Genomic DNA, 21,257 nt, shown 5'->3' on the forward strand with positions numbered 1-21,257 from the left:
CCTACCTACCCTCTCCACATCTATTATTCCATTCCCACCACCTGCAAGATATGCAGCTGGATACAATGAATATTTATCTGTGCAGTGTGTGTGCATCTGACCTCAGCTTCTCTCTTGGGGGCTGGGAAGGGATTTGCCTTGGGACTGAGATAAACAGAGCTGCAGCTCCACATCATGGCTTTCATTCTGTTCATTGTGTGTTAGGCCTCAAAATCCAATATGGCGGCACTCTTGCCATGTCAACCCACTAACCTCGCTTTTACCACAATACCTTTCGGACTCCATCATCTCTCTCCACCTACTTCAGCTCCCTTCTCACACCTCACTCGATCCATAACTTTGTGCATTATTTCTAAACCCAGGGCCTACAATACACCGCCCTACCTATAACCCCTGCAACTGCAACATTAATGTATGTGTTGCTCATTCTGTGTTCCTATATGATGCATCTATTATGTGTCAAGTGATATGCGCTGATTCTGCCATGCTAAACTCAACCTGCTCACAGTGTGGCACATACCAATAGGTGTTTCTCAGCCTAAACCTTTTTGCCAGGCTGGGACACTGTATGTGCATCTCAACAAGATTCAAAATGTTTTTCTGATGTATTAATTCCTGATATTTCACCCAGCGATGTCTCTAATCCTGAACAAAATAGGCAGTGCTCCGGATATGTGATGACAACCCCAGTGACTCATTGCATAATAATCAAGCACATGCTTTCTGCCTTTCTTTATCAATGAACAAAACAGCTTAATCCTTAAATCCTATTACCTTATCTCAACACATTATTCCATTGAGTGTCTCAATTACCTCTGTAATTATAAAATGTGGACAGAATGGAAAGGTTTATCAGAGGAGAAAGCTGCAGTGTGGAGAGAAAGAATCAAGACACTGAACGGTAGGAATATTGAGCTTGAAATGCTGCCTCTTCCGATTTATTCATATAGTTTATATAGTAAGGATCGTAGAAGGGGTTGTTTTGTGCTAAATATCCGTTCCTCTAGCTGTAAAGGGTTACAGGACATGGGGAAAATGAATAGGGCAAGGAGCCACTGGGAAATGCTCAGAAGGTGGATCCGTATTCCAGTTCATAGTTATATGTGAATATTTAAAAGCAGATCACCATCAGATATACAAGCACATAGAATAGCCATCTCGTATCATCCCAGCTTCGATTCTTGCAGGAGCCAACACAGTCCTTCATCCTGCCAAGGTCAATACATTAAGTATCATTACATTAGATGATAATTGCAACTAAACCCATTGTGGAAGTGAGAAATGAAACACTGCATAAAAGCACCGTTATAATAGTAGGATCATTGTCTTACACCTTGGTAAAAGCAAGTACAGTGGTGGGCTCTAGGGCACAATTATTCAGTAAATGTTTCTATTATTGAAATTATCCTGCCAGTTATTGAAGAAGTCGCTGCCGGTGTTGTGTTATGTGTTTTCAGGAGTGCCAGCACAGAAAAGAACATACTTGTTTGCATTCCTAAGATCTGATGAACTAATGTACTCTACCTCAGAAGCAGTTGTGTTTGAAGAACTTGCATTGTCTTGGTCCTGAAATTGTTCAAATAATGGCAAACTGTTGCGAAACAGTCACAGCCTACAAGTACTTTAAATGTAGTGGTTCAGTGCCAAACCCATATATACAGCTTCTATCGGTGCAACCTTAGTTAACTACATGCAAAGATTCTTGTTTTACTGGCATAGCACCTGTTCATTATCAAGTGGACTCCTGTGCACTGGTCTTTCCTGTGAGATATACTGGCTGTCCAATTGAAATGTTTACAACTTCACTATTGGTGTTCGCCAATAACCAAGACTCATGAGTTCACAGTGTTAAACCACATGTTTTCAATATCATCTAAACTGTGAAGACTGATTTGCCTTGGGATTTAATATTCCAGACTGGTAAAGGAAAGTACTGCATAAGGATCCGTAACGGCGAATTATTCATTGCATGAATACATTTGCACACTTCTGTTTCTTGTATTTGGAAATAACAGTTCTTCGTCGGTTGAAGGTGCTTATTTGTGAATGTACAGGTATTGTATAGGGCGCACTCGTTTCCAGAGAGCAATGCCATAATATGCATGGTTTGTTATTTATCATAACGTTAATCTTAAAAACAGCAGGGGCACGTACTACCTTTGATGCTCTAGAGCTATGGAAAAGATTGGATGACGTATTTATAGTATACAGAGCGCCCACATTTATTCACCATGCTTGGTTAGTGAGGCATAAAGTGTAAAACACGATTTATCTGCTTAAAGGCGTTGATGTCGAATACTCTTGTCTTATAATGGAAAGCTTAGTCATGGGGGCTGCAAGTAAATTCTCTCCCTTGTTCTGCCTGCTGATTATTGTTGTCATTACAGGACCTGTGGTAGCAACCCTGTAGTTATGGTCAAGTTACGCAACTCATAGAAAGAGCACACTTTGGGCTGCTTATAACTTTGCCCCCATGGACGAATCCTCACCAAACTTTGTAAAAACAAGCCTATGGCCCCCAAGGAATGATTCTGCAAAGCTTTATGTGGTTTTGTCCAGGGGGGCAAAGTTATAGGCGGCATCTCAAAATGTGTGGAAATCATCATAGAGGTAATGTAAAAATAAATTTGATCACACCAAAGCCCAAAAACGCTGCACAGATTTTCACCAGATTTGCACCAGGATCGGAGGCTTCACCCGAAAGCGTGCTTTTGTAAATGTCATGTACATCTGTCCAGTCGTTTTTTTTTTTAACAGCAAAAAAGTAGGCAACAAAAAAAATGGTTTTATCTCGGTATGGTCCGCAGACTCCTTTCTTGATTCCAGCACCCGCTGATTGGATGGTGAAACATGTGAGTTGCATCATATTTTTTTTAAACGGTCGCCATGTTGGATCTGTGGACAGCGACCAGTGTCCGCGGATAGCCTGGTGGGGAAAAAGTGTGCAAAACCATCTGGGTTTATTTGGTGGCTGAAAGAGGTCCTGCAAAGGGTTGGGTAGTGGAATAAAGATTATATGAAGGTGTTTAAAAAGGAGACAAAAGGGCATGCAGGTGCTATGTAAGTCCATGGACACTCCGGTAGTCTGCAGACAATGGTGTAAACAAACAGTTTGGAAAACACATTTGGGGTTATTTGGTGGCCAAAAGAGGGCTTGGAAAGGGTTGGGGAGTGGAATAAAGATGATATGGAGGTGTTTTCATCAGTGAAAAAAGGGTGTGCAGATGGTGCTGAGTCCGTGGTCAATTTTGGTGTCTGAGGACATCATTTGGTTGGTGGGAGTTTAGGGCGAGTTTTGTTATGTGTAAGATGTATTGTATGTACTTGATATATGGTTTAATTATATTGTGGTGGTTGTGGCCAATGGGCAGAATCTGGCCACTGGCCCACACACAAATGTAATATGTGTACAGCAATTGTAGCTAATGTTGTGGGAGTATACAGTATTTGTAGTATGTTGGAATTATATAATTGAAGTGCATATGGCATTTATCATGGTAGTACAATTGGGGATAGTGCTTATGGAATGTGTTTTTGTTTATACTTGGTGTGGTTACTTAATTGGATATAGGAATAAAGCTGGAATCTCTGATTCTTTTGCTGTAAATAAACCTGTATAATTTGTTAAGCAGTATAGGTTAAAAGCTTTAATTGCATGCAATTTTACATATACGTTTACTCTTTGTGACCCTCATAAACAGTACATTCTATGTACTATGTTTGGTATAACATTAGTGTGTGCAACACTGTTGTTGTATTGACATACAATAATCATTGGGTCATTGGGAGAAAATAAAATCCATAAAGGATTAAAAACAAATATTAGTTGCGTAAGTGTAATTGTGATAGTATGTATGATTGAAATTTGTTGTAATTAAGGGAATGCTTAAAGTAGTTAGATAACTGTTGGTGTATTCTAACTATATTAGACTTTAGTATATTAGACTTTACAAGATGTTTTGCAGCAACAAGAATTGTGATGGCATATTGGAAGTGTATTGCAATGAAGGGTATTTTTAAAGTTGTTACATTCTTGTTGGCATATTATAACTATCTTGACTTTTAATAGTACTATTGTAGTATTATAGATGTAGTTAGATACCTGTTGGCGTATTCTAACTGTTTATTGTGCTACAGTTTAGTGAGTACATTTAGGTTGAAGGAATATTGAGTAGGCATTTGTTAGATTTGCTGGTATCCTATGTTTTGGAGTAACTGAGGTGTTGTTACATTCAAACCAACCACTTCTTTTTTGACATATCAGTAAAGTGGCCTGAAGTGGTTGTGGCACCAGTGTGGTATATTATGCCTATTGTTGTGAAGGTTTTCTTGCCAGGAGATATGTGGCTCTGTGTAAAGCTAGTGAGCTTACAGTTATTTTTGGTACCATCTGCATAGTACCTCAGTAGCATTTGTATGGCATACTGGCTATGTGAGTTTACTAGTATGCTGGAACGATTGTCTGAATTGCAAAAATGGCTTACTATGCCATGATTTGCATTCTGCAGCTGCTGGTGGAATGGATTCACATTTTGGTATGGATACATATACAAATCGTTCATTAGGGATGTGCTCCTGTGAAACATGGTTGCAGAGAGCACATGTATGCTTCCACGTGTGTGGAATCTCAATGATTTAATGTATAGGGATGTTTTTGGTTTCTAGCACTTGTAGTAAGTACATTAGGAATTCTTGTGGATCTTCCAGTGTGTTTATGGTAAATGTTACCATTCCTGCATAGTATTCCAATTCTTGCCTTTTACCTGAGACACTGTAAGTGCTGTCAGGATTATTTGTGGCATTTTTATGAAGGACAAATATTTGCAAAGACAACTGGTCTGAGCCGTTTAAGAAAATGTGGTGAGCAATGGGTGGCCATTTGAAGAGAAGATTGATTGTTACATTTACATAGCAATTTACAACAGTTGTGTTGCTGAATTTAAATGGACCAGAGAGTTGTGTCTCTGCATTCTTTGATGGAACTGCAGTTGTTTTTTTTAGAAGATATATTTGTCTCTTTGTCTTCTGATAGAACTGTAGCTGAGTTTGTACTAGACAGTTTTCTGGTTGTATTATTTGATTAACAATAAGTTGATCATTGTTTCTTTAGCTGTATTGTTGGGAGAACTGTTATATGTTCTGTTTGTATTTGTTTTATTTTTAAAGTTTTATTTTTTTGAGGTATATGTTACATATCTAGATTGGGGTGTACAGTGCACATAACCTGTTGTACTCTAGGATGCAAGGAATGTCAGTGTTGACTTTGTTTGCATCAAAGTCCACTAGGAATAGTCCATTGAGTGTACGCAAATGCAAAAGTGCTACGTAACCCATACCTTCTTTAAATATTTTGTTGCCAATGTCAATCAATGCGTGATCTTGGGTTTGACCTTGTGATTTGTAAATAGTGACAGCATATGCAAGAGATAGAGAGAATTGGTTTCTGCATACATAGATCTCTTTGAAAAGAAGGAAACATGCTAGTGTGCGGCCAACTGCAAGTTTGTCAAAGTGGATGTTGACAAACTAAATGTTGTTGTCACATGTATATGCCTGGAAGCCAACACCTGTAACATTTGCTGCTTTGACTAAACCTTGTTCTATGTCAAGGTTACATTTTAGAATTACTCTGCCATTTAGACACAGAGTCAATACTTATTCTAATCCAGTTGTGTTGGAAATAAAAATGTTTCAGCTCTTTAGTCGTAGTGTTGCGTATTGACACAAATAGAGTGTCATGCCATGCAGTTATAGTTTGTCTGTGGAGCTGATATGCAGTATGGATTGCATTTCTTTTTTTAACATTGACTCCTTGAAATGACTACAGCTTGCAAGGGTTATCATTAAGGACATACCTTTTATATTTTGTTGGGTAAATTGTTCCATGACATCAGGAGCAAATGTGTTTCGTGCATATAGCTCATGGATTAGTATACTATTTAAGATGGATTTTGCATTTTTAGTAAGCAGACTCGTTATAATGCTTTTTAAAAAGTTAGCATAGGTCAGGTGGCAGTTAGTTCTCTGTAGTGAAAATATTTCCAGAGATTTACATTTCCAATGCTGCCAAAGGTATCACGGCATTGTTTGTGTTCTAATGTTTTGAAAATAGGTTGACTTTTTACTGGTGTTAACTGTAGGAGGTCTCCAAAAACAATAATGTGCTTTCATCCAAACAGTTCTTTGTTGTCAGTTTTTAAGACTTCTTGCATTCTGAGGTGAATTAAAGCCAACATTAGGTTGTACACCATGCTTACTTCATCTATCAGGAGCACTTTCATTTGTTTCAGAATTCTGCGTACTTCAGTAGCAGCTTCTGCTGATAATTTGTAGTGTTCTAATTTGTGTTGGTGTTCTACTGGGAGGAGCAGTAGTCGGTGTAGAGCTATACCTCCATACCTATTATGTTGTAGGAAGCTACACCTTTGGAGGCCGTTACAACAGCCAAAAGGTTGTTGTTTGTTAAGTTTTGTAGAAATGTGCTGATTATTTTAAATAAGAATGTTTTACCAGAACCAGCTTCACCACTTACAGGAGCAGAGGTTCATAAGTTTTACACCTAGAAGTTTTAGTTTCATGTTTAAAACATGTTCAGTTTCTTCAGTGACTTCCAGATAAATGTGATGTCAGCACTTACAAGTTTTCTTCTGATTGTTTAGACTGATACATGGTATTTTCTACCTCAGTCCTGGCTATTTGTGCTTCACTTAGAATTAGTGGTTCTCCAAGTGGTTCTTGGCTTCCTGTAAGGGCAGGTTGACTGCCCTCATGGGTGTCTTTATCTAGTTGAGCTTCAATTTCTTCCTCTTGTTGGCATTCAATGTCCAACATTTCTTTGTATTATTTGAAATTAACATTTATTTGGTTTTAATGCAGCTTCACATGAGTCATAGTTACCTAATAATTTGTCTTCTTTTCTCCAAGGTTCAAACATTTGCAGTAGGGCCATGTAATGAAGTTCTCTATGTTTCAGAGATTTACATGATAACTTTATATGATTAATTTGGCTGGGTTTGGTAAGTTTCACTAGACTTCCTTCACAAGTTGAGACTGAATATTTGCCAGCTGTCTCATCTGTTGTGACATTGTTTTTGTAGGAGTAGTTTTGGTCTATGTTGTACAAGCACATGTTTTCCAAAGCAGTACTTCTGTTTGGGTAGTATGTGTCAATTAAATTGTTTTGTAAAATGTCCTTGCTCTTGGGATCATTTGTGGTTACTGTTTCTATCTGTTGGTATGATTTTAGTACAGGTTTTCAGGATGAAGCTGGACCAAGTTTAGCCAATGTGTTCAGATTTGCCATACAAGGCTGTACCTGTTAAACGGTCTACAGCTTCATAGCACCCGTATTCTCTATGGGAGAGCATTGTTATACTGGAGCTTTACCTTTTTTGTGACACTGTTTTGTCAGATGATTTGTCATCCCAGAGGTCTTTCAGCTCTGTTATCTCAGCTTTGTTGAGATAGGCTGTGAGATACCTTGCAACAGCAGTGGAATTGTCTGCAATGTATCTTATGTCTATGCTCGCCTTTTACAAGAGGGCAATGATTGCATTGTAATCATTATGTACGTGGATTCTTCATCCCTTTTAATGTTGTATGTGTTTTTAGGGGATTTGTCTTTTACACTGTGTCTAACAGAAGACATCAAGCTATTTACGTGTCCTTTTTTGCAAACTGGTCAGTGGAAGTGTTTACCTTTGTTTTTATATCTATGTCGGCAGTATTTGACACACTTATGTTTTTGGAAGCGTAATATTTGTGTACGTAGGTCACTATGTGTGGTTTATGAAGGGATGTCACAGGTAATGTATTTTTGAATAAACTGTAAAACAGTGGCATCACTGTCATGGCCAAATTTGGGAGTATCTGTTATTTACAAAAGCATGTGGATGTGTCGTGCTCCTCTGTATTGATATTGTTTTCTACAAAAGAAGTGTTGCACTTCTCAGAGTGGAGGGGTAGTTTTATTGCAGATGAAGTGCAGCATGGCAATGAAGCGTTGGTCGTACCTTGATACATTGAGAAGTTCAAGAGAACAAAGTTCTCCTGTTTTTTTATATCTGTTCCCTCTTTATGTTGGTTTGCTGTGTGTAAGAAGTTATGCAAGTCACTCTGCACCACTTAAAGTAACAAACCTTGTGGTTGGACCTAGGTCCCTTAGCATACAATGTACATCAGCGTGACATCGGAACAACCATTCTTTTGTACCATGCTTGCTTGCTAAGAGATTTGTGAAACTTGACTGCTAAATGTCATCTTTATCTTTCAGCTTTTGAAGCAGTGGATAGCGGACATGTTTAAAAAATGCAGCCTGTTTTTAATGTGTGTGCAACTCCATAACATAGAGTTGATAGTTAAGAGGAGGTGGAAAATGTATTCTACATTTTGTCTGAATCTGCGGTCTTCAGAATACATTCATATAGAGCGATATTCTGAGGCACTAATTTGTTTGGATCTTTGACCATATCTTCCTCCTTTACCTGTAAGAAAGAGTAAAGGAAAATAACGTGCTTCTACACCTTTTCCCCATATGCTCATTGGGGATCCTTTGGCTTGATGCATTTGATATGTTCCTAATGCATCTTCAATTGTGTCTTTGGAGTGTAGTAGGTGAATTGTATGTTGGTCTAAAATGTTGGCTGCAGTAACAGGATGTACACATTCAAATTGGCCAGTTGCTGTTGAATGTTGAATTATTTGGGTGGTTTCTCTTAAGTTTTCCTCTATGTTTATATCTTTACAGTATTCATGGTTTTATCTTTTTTTGGTACACCATTAACTAGTACAATCAAAGATTGATCTATTGGCCATTGTACTCCTAGAGTTTCTAAATTTTCTTTAAGATCTAATGGCAAATAAACTACTTTGCCATGGATGCCTTTGAGTAACTCAGATGGAGGCAATTTGGCTGTTTTCGGTTAATGGCCTATTATAGCTTGAAATGGGTGTATTGTTTGGATTACAGTGCTCTCATAGAGGTTAAGTTGTTGGAGAGCTTTAGGAAGTGGGAATATTTCTAAGTTATTAGTGATAGCACATGATGGCATTTGATTATTGTCAAGCTTTGTATTGCATTACTTGCAGCCTATTGAGGGGTCAGTTATTTTGTTTTTATTTTCTGCTGTTACATATAAAGCTAATTGGAACCATTGGGATTCCTCATTGTTCTCTATTTTGTAGGCCATATTTCCTATTGTTGTGCTCTTTTTATAAAATGTTCTCCGACAACAGACACATACCTGGTCTGGTATGTCAGCAGATATATTTCTTTTTGTATGTGTTTGTTAGGAGGTTTGTGTTTGTGAGGTTTACGCTAATGTTTTATAAAGTTACTGAATCTTCTAAGTCAACTTCAGTTCCAAAGTATTTACTTTGGATGTGTTCTATTTCTGAAGGAATTCTTTGGCTGTTCCTTGGAAGAAAATGTTATTTAAATGTTGTAGTTCTAGAGCAGGACTTTTTGCATGGTATAGTCTATACACTAGATTCCGTATAGCCGAGTGGTGTGTTGCTAACATTTTGATGTGGTGGAAGATGCTTTTGCAAGCAGTTCCTGAAATATAGACTAATGTCCTCGAAGTCCAGTTTGGCTGCACACTGGACAAGAGTCCATGATTTGTAAAGTTTCGCATTTTAGTTTTGTCTTTTAGTTTCACATTGTGATAGAGGAATTGTTGTAAAGATTTAAAGGATTATTGGGGTATATTACACATTGAGCTGCATGTCCATTTATACACAGGACCGTTTGTTTAGTCAAAAGGAATATTTGGTTGACAGTTTGGTGGGGATGTTTTTTCTATATGGGTCTCTTTTGCCACAATACTGTCTCCTACCATGTCATTCCCTCAATCATTACTCTCTGTGGCAATTGGGTTGTTTTGTTCTTGTTTATAAGCCTCTTCATTGAAATATGGTTCTGTGCTAGTTGTGTGAACCCATTCACCTTCACAGAAGTTCAAAAAGGTATCTATAATAACATTGCAAATGTTTGGAAGTACTTTTTGTAATGTATTGATTCATTTAGTTAGTGGTTTCATTCTATTTTAAATCAATATAAACAATATAAACAATTCTCTCTTTAATAGAAATGTGCTGTCCATTAGACCTTCAAGGATTAGTCTTCTGTGGTATTATTTAAGAGTAGATCGTGACTTTTCAGCTGCCTTTATAAGTTTGTTAAGAAATCTAAAGTGGAATATTTTTTGTAAAACTATTTATTTGGAATGCTTTACTTTAGCTACGTTAACAATGGTCAATATAGTGTTATGTTCATTAGTAGGTCTGCTTTTGTTTGCACATCTTTTTTTACTTTTCGATTTTGGAAGAGGGGTCATACTTTTTTTAGTGGTTGCTGGTTTAGTTTTGTTGAGTGAGGTTACTAGCTGTTATATTTTAATGTTTTCTATACATTGTTTTAGAGGTGGATGACTTTATGGCTTACTTTTATTTTTATCTGCTCTATTTCTTTTTTGTTTCCTATGGAGTTGATTTTTAGTAGGCATTCTGTTCTGTCTGTTGGGAAAAAAGAAAGTTTTGGGTTTGAAAGTTGTGGCATGTATTTGCATGTATTATGGATGAGTGCGCGGGTGTGATTGTACAGATGAAAAGAGTGCTGTGTGATTTTGTAGTGGGATGATAGGTGTAGTTTGGAAGGTTGTAAGCATCTGTATAGGTGTGATGGGATTGGTTTAGTGAGTAATGGAGTGGTGATGTGATTGAATAAGTATGGACAATATGTTGTTTTGAGGAAAACAGTGGCTGGTGTAATCATGGTGTTTAGATGGGAATAGAAAAAGTGTGAATGATGCAATATAATGAACAAGTTATGTTACTGATTCGACAATAATACTCTAGGCTGATATATAGTGAAAGTACATTGTTACAATTAGAAAAATATACATGCTATATTGATTTACTAACTTTGTAGGATGTGAAGCGTGTTCTGTTTTTGGTAGCTGTCTTTGGCAAGCTTCTTCTTTCCTGTAATTGTAAAAGAAAGTTAGTGGGTGTGGTAATGGTTAAGTTCTTTTAGTAAGATAGGTTGTTATTTAAGAAGGTAGGAGGAGATGTTGGAAAAAAAGAGTTAATAAAGTTGTTTTATGGGTGGTGTTCAAAAGTGTGTTAACTATTTTGTTAAAATGATTGGAGTATGAGCAGTGCTGTTTGACACATTAGAAGGAACAGAACAAAAATGTGTGTAAAAAAGATATACATATCTAGGTTATTTTTGTGCTGCTGATTTTAATAGAAGTGCTGTGTTTGTTGTTTAATGTATGTGTAATATGTTGCAGTGTTTTTAAAGAATATTAAACTGTGGCCTAGTGGTAATGCAATGGCAGATTGTTGTTGCAGCAGTTTTTGGTGTGTTATATTAGAGGTTCAGAAAGTACTTAGGGCCTCATCACAAGTTGGGCGGTAACGCCAGCGCTGTTGCCGCCGGTGTTATTAGCCCTACCGCCAAGCCCCCGGTGCTATTAGCGCCGGATCACGGGTTTGGCGGAACGGTTAGTGCCCATTCCCCATTGGGCCCATTCGGGAATTCCTCACTCCCCATTGGGCCCAATGGGGAAAATTTGCTCTATTACCTGAGGCGGATTTCCCGCCGGCGGTAATTGTGCCGAAAATCGGCAAATTTGTCACGGATTTCCCCCCAGCTCAGAGCTGGGGGGAAATCCGCCAAGGCCATGATCTGGCGGACACTTAAATGAGGCAGTAATAGCGCTACCGCCACCTTTAAGGGTTACCGCCAGACTCGTGATGAGGCCCTTTATATGTAAGGTGAAGTGTTGTATATAGATATTTTGGTGGTATATGGTGGCAGTGCAATGAGAAAGTGGTATTACAAGTCACAGAATGCAAAGAAAGAAACCAAGACTTGATAAGCAGCTATAATTTGAAAAGGGGCATGTTGGCAAGTATGCATGTACTGCCAACATATTAAACTGGCAAACACCAAGTGCAAAATTAAAAATGGTTGACAAATGTTTTATATCTGCTTTACTTTTTTTAAATAAAAAGTTACACACAGTGCTGATATTAAAGAATATTACATTTCATGAAAGTACTTCTAAAAAGAAATATTTTTAAACACACAGCTTTGTAAGTAACTGTCACTTGATGTGAGCAGGTGCCGAATGCTGCAATACATGGCATTTGCTAGAGTGGTTAAAAAAGAGAGTATGCTTATTGAGAAGCTTATTACTGGGTAAGTGGCAGGAAGCGTGTATTTATTCATTTGTGAAAGAGTTGAAAAAAAATACTTACAAAATATAAGCACACCTGTACCATGTCTTGATAGATGCCGGTGTTGTTCAATCTGCAAACAGGAATCTTGGAGAGTTTCACAGTAGTTGTTGATGCAGGTGTCTATGATTAAGAGGAGATATGTACTCTCAGAGTTCATGTGTACATCTGAAGTGTTGAACTGAAATGACAGGGTTAGGTGTAAAGTTTTTGGATGTGATTGGTGGATGGATGTGTGACTGTTTGAAATCAGCCAATTAGAGAGTGTTACAAACATGAAAGTAGAAAGGGTAAAAGGGTTTCCCTGTGTCACAGTGCCGGCGGACACTGCAAGTGTCATTCAGGTCTTTTAAGGATGCCTGGCATGGAAAGGAGACTACGGAGACCGCAGACTGTTGTGTATGTCCACGTACATCGGCAGATCAGCCAATCAGGTTTCATGGGTGTGGTGTGTGGTGTGAAAGAAGACTGGGTAGCAAGAATGATCTCTGTTGTGCACAGTGAGAATGGCTATGGCTATAGGTTTGAGTGAGCAGACTGTCTGGATTGTGGGAGACTCTCAGATCCATTGGCCCAAGATGTATTTTGAGCACTCTGGATTGTCTGACAATCTTGGATTTGATGACTTTCAATTTTCATTGTATGGAGTTTGAGGAATGGAGTCGGTGGAATTCCTCCCGTTTTGTGAGAATATGGTTCCCTTGAAGCATCTGGACATCATTGTAGTTTACTGTGGCGGCAACAGTTTAGGCTATGTTACCGGAATTCTATTACAATTTGCAATGAAGAATACATTTGGAAAGTTGATGGAACTGTTTCACATTCAAAAATAATGTATTCACAGATCGCTCAGAGACAAATGAGGTTGCATTTGAATATATTTTGTCCACAAATTGAGAAAGCAAGGCACAATGTGAATTAAGTTGTATGTCCTTTTTTGCAGGACTTTGGAATTACATCTTTCCATGATGAAAATATAGAATGTGATATTGTCAATATTTTTTCCAAGAGATGGAGTGCATCTCATTGATGAGGGCAAACAGATTTTTCATTAAAACGTTGAAAATTCAGTGAAGCAGTTTTATGAACATATAGAATATGGATTTGGCTTGGATCCCTTCCAGTGGCATGCCTAACTAGAAGGTGGCAGGGGTCCCAATCAGAGCCGTGCCCAATGTGTGGCTCTGGATCGGAAAATATGCTGCATTTCCTATTACTACGTAAAAACTACAAAAAGTGTTTGAGATGCAACGTATTCTGTACAACACAGGAATTTGCCAAGCTGTGCCAGCTCTACGATTCCGAAGAGACTGCCTCCTTCCCTATGTGGTTTCTGGCACTGCACGTTTCATCCATAGCGCGTGGCTGTTGAGAGGCAGGATTATTAAGTATGGTACTGTCAACATACATATGGGCGAGTGAGATTCCGTGGCTGCGAGCTTTCCTCTCCGTGATAGTCACTGCATCTATATCTTGGCAATATCATAGCCAAACATTGACAAACAACAGCAGAAATTTTTATTGCGAAGTCCAGTATCTATATTACCTTGTATTGTAATTTCTGGTCCTATTTGCCCATCATGTTGTAAATAGTGTCACTGTATGGATCTTTTTTATTAACTGTGAATATTTTTACATTTGTATTCTTTTTGTACGAACTGTATTTTATAACTTAAAGGTTAAAATGCCAAATAAAAGTATGTTTGATGATGAATATGGATTCAAGTTTACTTTAGTAGGTGAAGTAAATAAAAAGGAACAACAGAAAAAGAAATTAGAAGCAACTTTTGTGAAAGTTCGAACAAATAATTAAGTTCAGTAGAAAATTTGTTAGTTGAGTATATAAACCAAAAATAAAAATATATAAAAGCCAAACACAGAAATGAGGTTCTTTTAAGAGCCACCATTTTTGAAAGAATCTTTTCTTAAATGATTTTACTTGTCCCCCACTACTGCACTCTCCGCGGACTATGTAGGCTGCAAAACGGGGCTTGTGATTTTTTTTTTCTTCAGTTCTCTTTTTTAACTGTGAACTGTTTTGTTCTGCCTTTTTTGTTTTTTTTTGAGAGAGGCATGGTAAGGTTGGGGAGGGACAGGCCACCAACCACAGAGATGGAGGGGCAGGGGGACAGAGGAAGATGTTGGGCGGGCCTTAAAAAATCTAATGTGGGGAGCAGTATTTCTTGTGCTCCATGACCGCAGCCTCAAAAGCACTATGAAACTGTCCCCCCCCCCCTGCAGATTGGTGCATTGCAGTACACACATAGTACTGTGACCCTTGAAAGGCTAGGGTCAACAGTGTTCTGTATGACCTGCGAGGCAGCCGCTGGTATCCTCTGCCCCACATGAGTAGTCTGTATGGTGACTGGAGCGGTCGAGGAAGATGGGTACATGCCATCAACCTGCTTCTCCCTGAAAAAGGTACCCCATTTTTCAGAGCACCCGGGCAGTTGGATCTGGTGTGGTGGCGCATGGAGGTGGCCCTGTAGGAGTACAGCCCATGTTTTCTATGACTGAGTACAACTTTGCACTCAGTGCATATAACCTTGGTTGCCAGAGCCTTTGCTACACCCCCAATGGTTGTGAAAAACCACTACACCCAGGACTCACTCTGGACGCTGGAGGTAGGCACTTCCTCTACCTCATCTTCATATTCCTCCTCATCCTCTTCTGCACCCTCACGCTTGTTCCTCTTTCCAGTCCCTTCTGATGGTGATGGTGGTGGTGGTGGGAATGGCTGGGGAGGAGGGATGGCCATGAGTGAAGCCATATATGCAGGCAAAATGATCGGCAAAGCAGCTGCTCCTTTTTGGTGTCCTCTCCTGGTCTGCCAGATTGAGAATGACTAAAAGTAATAGGTGGGTCCCTTCAAAGAAACTGTCCGCGGACTACCCACTTCAAAAATAGACCATGAAAAGTTGTAAAAGGTTGCCAGTTCAGCTAAGATTGGGTTTAGGAGCTCTGCAAGGGTAAACTTTCAACTAACTTGAAACATCTTAGATTGGCCGAAAATGCAGTTTAAAATTGTCTGCGGAGCACACACACTGTTCGTGGGCAGGCCGTCAAGGCACATGTGTGCGGTCACATGATGGCATCCAGGAACATCCACGGCACTGACGCTAAAAGTGCATAATGCGAGAACGGACATGTTTGGACATGGTGTGCTGTCAGAGAACACCCTATTTTGTAAACCGGACACCTCAAACAGTTGTACAGTCTGCAGACTATTAATTGGGGTTTAAATAAATAATAATAATAAGACAGAACAATAAGCAAGATATTTATAGTATACAAAATAAATGTATTCATGAAAGGGGTTGGGTATCGGAATGGGAAACATAAATGGAAGGATTTTGAATTTCTGTACAATGATGATCAGGGGAGAAAGTGTAGTTTCATTAAAGCTTCTTTCATTTATATTTTGAGAATTTGATCGGCATGGTTGCTGGGGACAACGGCAACAGGTGCAAGAAGCACAGTGATAATTGATAAGAAGCTCATGTAAGCTTAACAAGAAGGTTTGATTAAGCAAACTGCCAGGACCCCGAGCACAGCTCTCTCCTCTAAGTTCCACTACTCAAACTGCTGTCTGGAACTCCAGGTTACATTTCAACCGATACATCCCACCAGAGTGTTCAGTGTTCCATATTCTAGTACATCATCTAGCATATATCATAACAATCATCAACATTTTTAATAAAAATGTTTTTTAACATAATGTAAAAGTTCCTTAAAGCCATTACTAAGTTTATCCAATTTTGCAGACAAGATCATGATTTCCTTATGAACAGTTGGCAATAGATATTGTCTTTGTGATCCTTGGGATTCTCCATAATTAAATTGGGGTGTTGTTTCTTCATGTAAACTATGTACTATAACAAAAGAAGACATTATTATTTCATTGAAGTCTGTAGAAATGGCACTATTTGTATACATTAAAAGATTATTTGCTTAACGTTAGAGATGTTATCATCACTGATTTCTTCTGTTGGAAAGTTTTCTTTCAACCACTCAATTGTGTTTGCCATTTCTGTTCAAATAAAAAATAGTAATATTTGTTTATAAGAAATGTTCATAATGAATGGTAATATTAAAGAAATAAATGCAGTGCACTTACTATTTGGTGAGTGATTCTTTTTGAATGAGCAACTTGGTGTATGTGAGTCTCTATGAAGAGCTGTACTGAAGTGATAATATGAGGTTTACAGTTATAGTTTGTGCTTGGTACATTCCTTTATATTGTGTCATGTATGGGAAAATAATCTATGTTTTGAAGCAATCATTAGTAAAAAAAAAAAAGGTACATTTGGGTGTAGTAAATACAAGTAATGTTATTTTATGTATATGTGTTTGTTAGTTGATGTGTAGAACATGTTATGTTCTCCCCTGTAGTTCTGTGCTTTGTAAATGCTGCCTTCTGTCTGCGACCTATCGTACTGTCCCCGGATCCTAGAGCTGCTAGATTGGGGGTGAGCATAATATAAGGAACAAATTAAGGGTGCACCGGTAACAACCTATGAAATTCAGTGAAAAACGTTGCTAAAGGGATGTTATAGTTAAGTTGCACTAATAAAAACATGAAATTCAGTGAAAAACGTTGTTAAATGGATGTTATGGTTACAAGTAAAAAACAAAAAACACCAGAAATGTTCCAGATATGGTAAGCTAAGCATGATAACTTGTGCCACCACTGTGCACTGCTTAGAATAACACCTAACACATCAAAGATGACATCACAAATGTCATTGATGTCATCACTGATGACATCACATATGAAATGTATTTTGATGACGAGTCCCTACAGCCCCCCCCTTTTTCTTCCTGCACTTATCAGACCTAAACTGTCTGCTGCCTTAAACCTAGCACTTGCAAATTGCTAGCTGCATTACCACTGTTTGTTGCCTTTATTATTTATTTATTGTTATCTATCTGTTTCTCCTCTGCTTCTCACTTTCCACCTCTCCCCCTTCCATGCACTTTTCCCCTCCCCCCTCTCCCATGCACTTGCGCGTTCTCAATGTCACTGGGCCTAGTAAGATCGCTGTTTTGTTCTCCCCTGTTCCCCTCTCTTGCCTTGTCGCGCTCTGAAACACTTGTGTACGAGCGTGATAGAAATAAAATATCAATCAATCAATCAATCAAAAAACCACAGCGCTATTTGCAGCATGGTTGCCTCCAAAATTGTTCCGACTCCGGCCTGGTGAATGGAGTAATTAACGGTCCATTCCGAGGTCGGCGGGACCAGTAATTCCCCATTCACCAGGGCCATTCCCCATTTCCATTTGAGCCCCCACGGGGCTCAATGGGAAATGGGAAGGCGGCAATAACGGTACCGTAAATTACGGTACCGTTATTGACCCCGGTGTCCCTTTGCTGGTCCCGTCCTTAACCCCTGCTTTTAGCAGGGGTTAAGGAAGGACCCACAAAGGGGACTCGTAGTAGGGCGCAAAGGGATTACCGGCACCGGTGTCATTACCGGTGCCCGGTACCCCTTTACGCCCTACTTGTAATGAGGCCCATTATATTGAAGTTTTGTTGTTAATACAGTAATCTAATCGTGCATACACATAGGCAATGACTGCAGCATGCACCATGGAAGTACAATATTTTTAATCTGGTAATTTTGGATAGTAAAATAATGAATGCTACCTTATCAGAGTTTTGAGTAACATTAGACATTGAATAAATAGCTAATAATTCAAGACTTACTACATACTTGTGTTAGTACAACCAGTATACATGAAGACACACAATGGGCCTCATTATGACCCAGGCGCTAAGTGTTAAACGGCGCCGTAAAAGGCTGCGGCGCCGTTAAACACTTAGCGCCTAATTACGAGGCCCCTTTGCGGGACCCGAAATTAACGAATGGTTTTACCAGCCGTTAAAGTAGGGTGTCGCAAAGGGATCTTGGTGCTAAGTACAGTGCCTCAATTTGCGGCACCGTACTTAGCGCCTTCCCCATTCTCATTGAGCCCTATTGGGCAAAAATGGGAATGGGGAAGGGCCCATGGTGAATGGGGAATTACCGCCCGCCAACCTTGGAATGGGGCGGTAATTCCGCCATTCACCATGGCGGACACCGGCATGGACCATGGTGCTAATCAAATCAGAGGCACATACAGGGAAACTAAAATAAGGAAGAAAGAAACCACATCAACTAAAAATGTCAATCATATAAAATGTCATCATCCTGTATACACCAATTAATTGTAGGTTTGAGGCCTGATTATTGCCCCATATATGTGCACTATGAGCTGAGACCAAACCTTAAGGAAAGTACTTTAAGAACATACAAGAAGGTTAACGTCTAGATATATATCACCTTTTCAATTTTCATATTCTGACTGTCAGTGAACAAAACCGTCTGGTTTAGATGTGTCATTGAGCAAAAACAAGTGGCCCATATATGTGATGCCATCAGTGATGTCATCGATGACATTTGTGATGTCATCTTTGATGTCATGGGTGTTAGTCTGAGAAGTGCGCTGTCGTGGTGCAAGTTATGGTTGCTTAGCTTACCATAGCTGGTGAATTTCGGGGGGTTTTGGTTTTACTTGTAAACATAACGTCCCTTTGACAAAGTTTTTTCACTGAATTTCAATGGTTTACATTAGTACAACTTAACCACAACATCCCTTTAACAAAGTTGTTTCACTGAATAATGTTTTTAAGATGAAACTGTTAACCTGTGTCTTAATCATTTGTTTGAATCTTTTTCATTTTGTAATCATACTTATATATATTATGAACTATAATGTTTCATATTGTGAATTTTATGAATTTGTATTTTCTCTGTTGTTTCTACTTTCATGACATTTTGATGAATAAAAGCTATTTTGATTGGTAACATTAATGGCCTAATTCGAGGTCGGACACAGGTGGTAACAGACGGCCAGCCCAAGTGAGGGGCCCTTCTCTTCCACCATGCTTTCTCTCTCAATACATACTGTGTACCACCCCAGTGGTGGCACTTAAAGTTTTGTGTGCAATGCATCCTCGTTCCTGAAAGTGAAGAAAAGTATGCTTTTTGAAGTGTTGCCTTCATGAAACCCAAGATGTGTTTTTTTTTCTCACATATTTCTTTGAAGTCTTATCTTTTATTTCTGAGCTGGGTCAGACACAAGTGTGAAATAGAGAATGCTAATGGCCCCCTTCCCTGACAAGTCACAGCTCACTGTCATGCATTGGTTATAAAATGTCATGCATCAGAGTTTTGTAATAGTGTTATGGACTCCTTGATTTCGGGAATAAGGGGTGTTTAAAATGAATGGTGAAAACAAGGAAAGGGGGTGTTTTTAAAAAATTTGAGACAAGCAAACATGGGTACAACTTTAGACTGAGAGTGCCACCACCGGAAGGACCATCCTCTATCTGGAACACAGTATCAACAACCATGAAACCAGGAGCACTGTGCCACTTTTTGTACAAGTGTTGCTGGAGTGATAATGTCAATGAACAATTTGGGTTCATTTTCACATTAGAACTCTACTTGATGATTGAATTCTCTCTAACAACTCCATCTCCTCTGCAATATTGTGGCTAAGGAATTGTTCTGTCTGCAGGGATTGTGCATCTTGTCCTAACAGGAACTGTCCCATGGCCTGGCTCCAGTAGCCTGATATTATAAAAGTCTTGTCTGCCATGTTGGGATAAGGCAATGTCATTATGGCAGTCCATGGACCCGGCGTTGCAGCTTGCCTGTACCATGGTTGTTTTCATGTCATCAGTGCCTTCTTGTCGCACAAAAGTGGATGCTGCCTGTGTTTCTTCTGAATGCCATATAGCTTTAGCTTGACTCTGAGTCACAGTCCATTTTTGAGCTTGTGAAGCTCACATGCATGTCTATTTCTCATCCACCCTGTGCATGGACCTGTGTGCAGGGGCCAAAAACATGCACTTGTATTTTGTGCTTTTACCCACATTGAGAAAGGCTACAATCCAGAAGGACCAAAGAAAGTGTTGTGTCACTGACAGAGCGTTTGGGGGTTTCCCCATTATACTAGCACATGGGGTAGCATCATGGAGCGGGTCACTAATTCTGGTTCTGAGATTTCACTAGTCTTCCTGTACAGAAGATGAATAGTTGCACTCTTTACACGTTCCATCTCTATTACCCCCTTCTCCGATAGGTTTATGGTTTCTGTCTTTTTTTGCCCCCCCCTTCCCAGAAAGACATCTTCCATAGCTCAGACACATGGGGCCTCATTCCAAGTGAGGCGGAATGGGTTAACGGGACCCGCTAAAGGAGGCGGACCCGTTAAACCCGTTCCACCTCATTACAAGCTCCCCTCACGGGACCCGGTAAGTAACGCCTGGTTAAACCAGGCGTGCTTACGGGGTCCTGCGAGGGGAAGAGGGAGCAAACAACGGGCAGCTCGTAATCGGCCCGTTGTTTGCTCCCTCCCCCATTCCCACACAGCCCTATGGGGGCTGAAATGGGAATGGGGAAGGTCCGGGCCCAGGTTCCTGAAGGGAGGAATTACCAGGCCCTCCAAACTCGGAATGGCCCGGTAATTCCCCATTCTGGGAACCCGGAACCGGACCCGATTTTGGCGGCAGCCATGCCCCCAATAGCGTCATGGCTACTGCCAAAATCATAATGAGACCCATGGACATGATGGCTGGCTCTATTTCTGCTGAAACCTTGTGATGAAAGTCAATAGACCATTATTGGAGACTCATCAGACCTTCATGAAGACTGCACTCTTTTAACCATGAGAAATGGGCCTTATGTACCCTTGAATAGACCTTTTCTTGGCTATTGGGACTAAACATGAATTTTGGGCTCACTTTAACCATACGTGGAACCATTTTAGATCTTCTCCTAGGACAAACATTTGCAGGAGGTCTGGCATTACTTAGCTCTTAATGGGCATTGTGTCTCATGCTGCATGTAGGGTCTGACAATGCTGAAAGGTCCAGATGGCTCCACAGGAGCTGCTAGCTCCTTTAGCCCCTCCCTAGATAATGCTCCAGTTCAGAGACTTTTTGTCCATGGTGGAAGCAGC

At 39.6% G+C, this 21,257-nt stretch overlaps 1 protein-coding gene across 1 annotated transcript in view; it reads left to right on the forward strand.

The window, feature by feature from the left end:
- Positions 1–853: 853 nt before the first annotated feature.
- LOC138579692 (bactericidal permeability-increasing protein-like) overlaps positions 854–21,257 on the forward strand; it is a 462,445-nt gene continuing 442,041 nt past the window's right edge. The window contains exon 1 of the mRNA XM_069649930.1: positions 854–901. The gene's annotated coding sequence lies outside the window, so the exon portion shown is untranslated. The remainder of the gene's footprint in view (positions 902–21,257) is intronic.

Source organism: Ambystoma mexicanum, chromosome 3p (assembly GCF_040938575.1).
Source record: "Ambystoma mexicanum isolate Mex_15411 chromosome 3p, UKY_AmexF1_1, whole genome shotgun sequence".
Taxonomy (NCBI): domain Eukaryota; kingdom Metazoa; phylum Chordata; class Amphibia; order Caudata; family Ambystomatidae; genus Ambystoma; species Ambystoma mexicanum.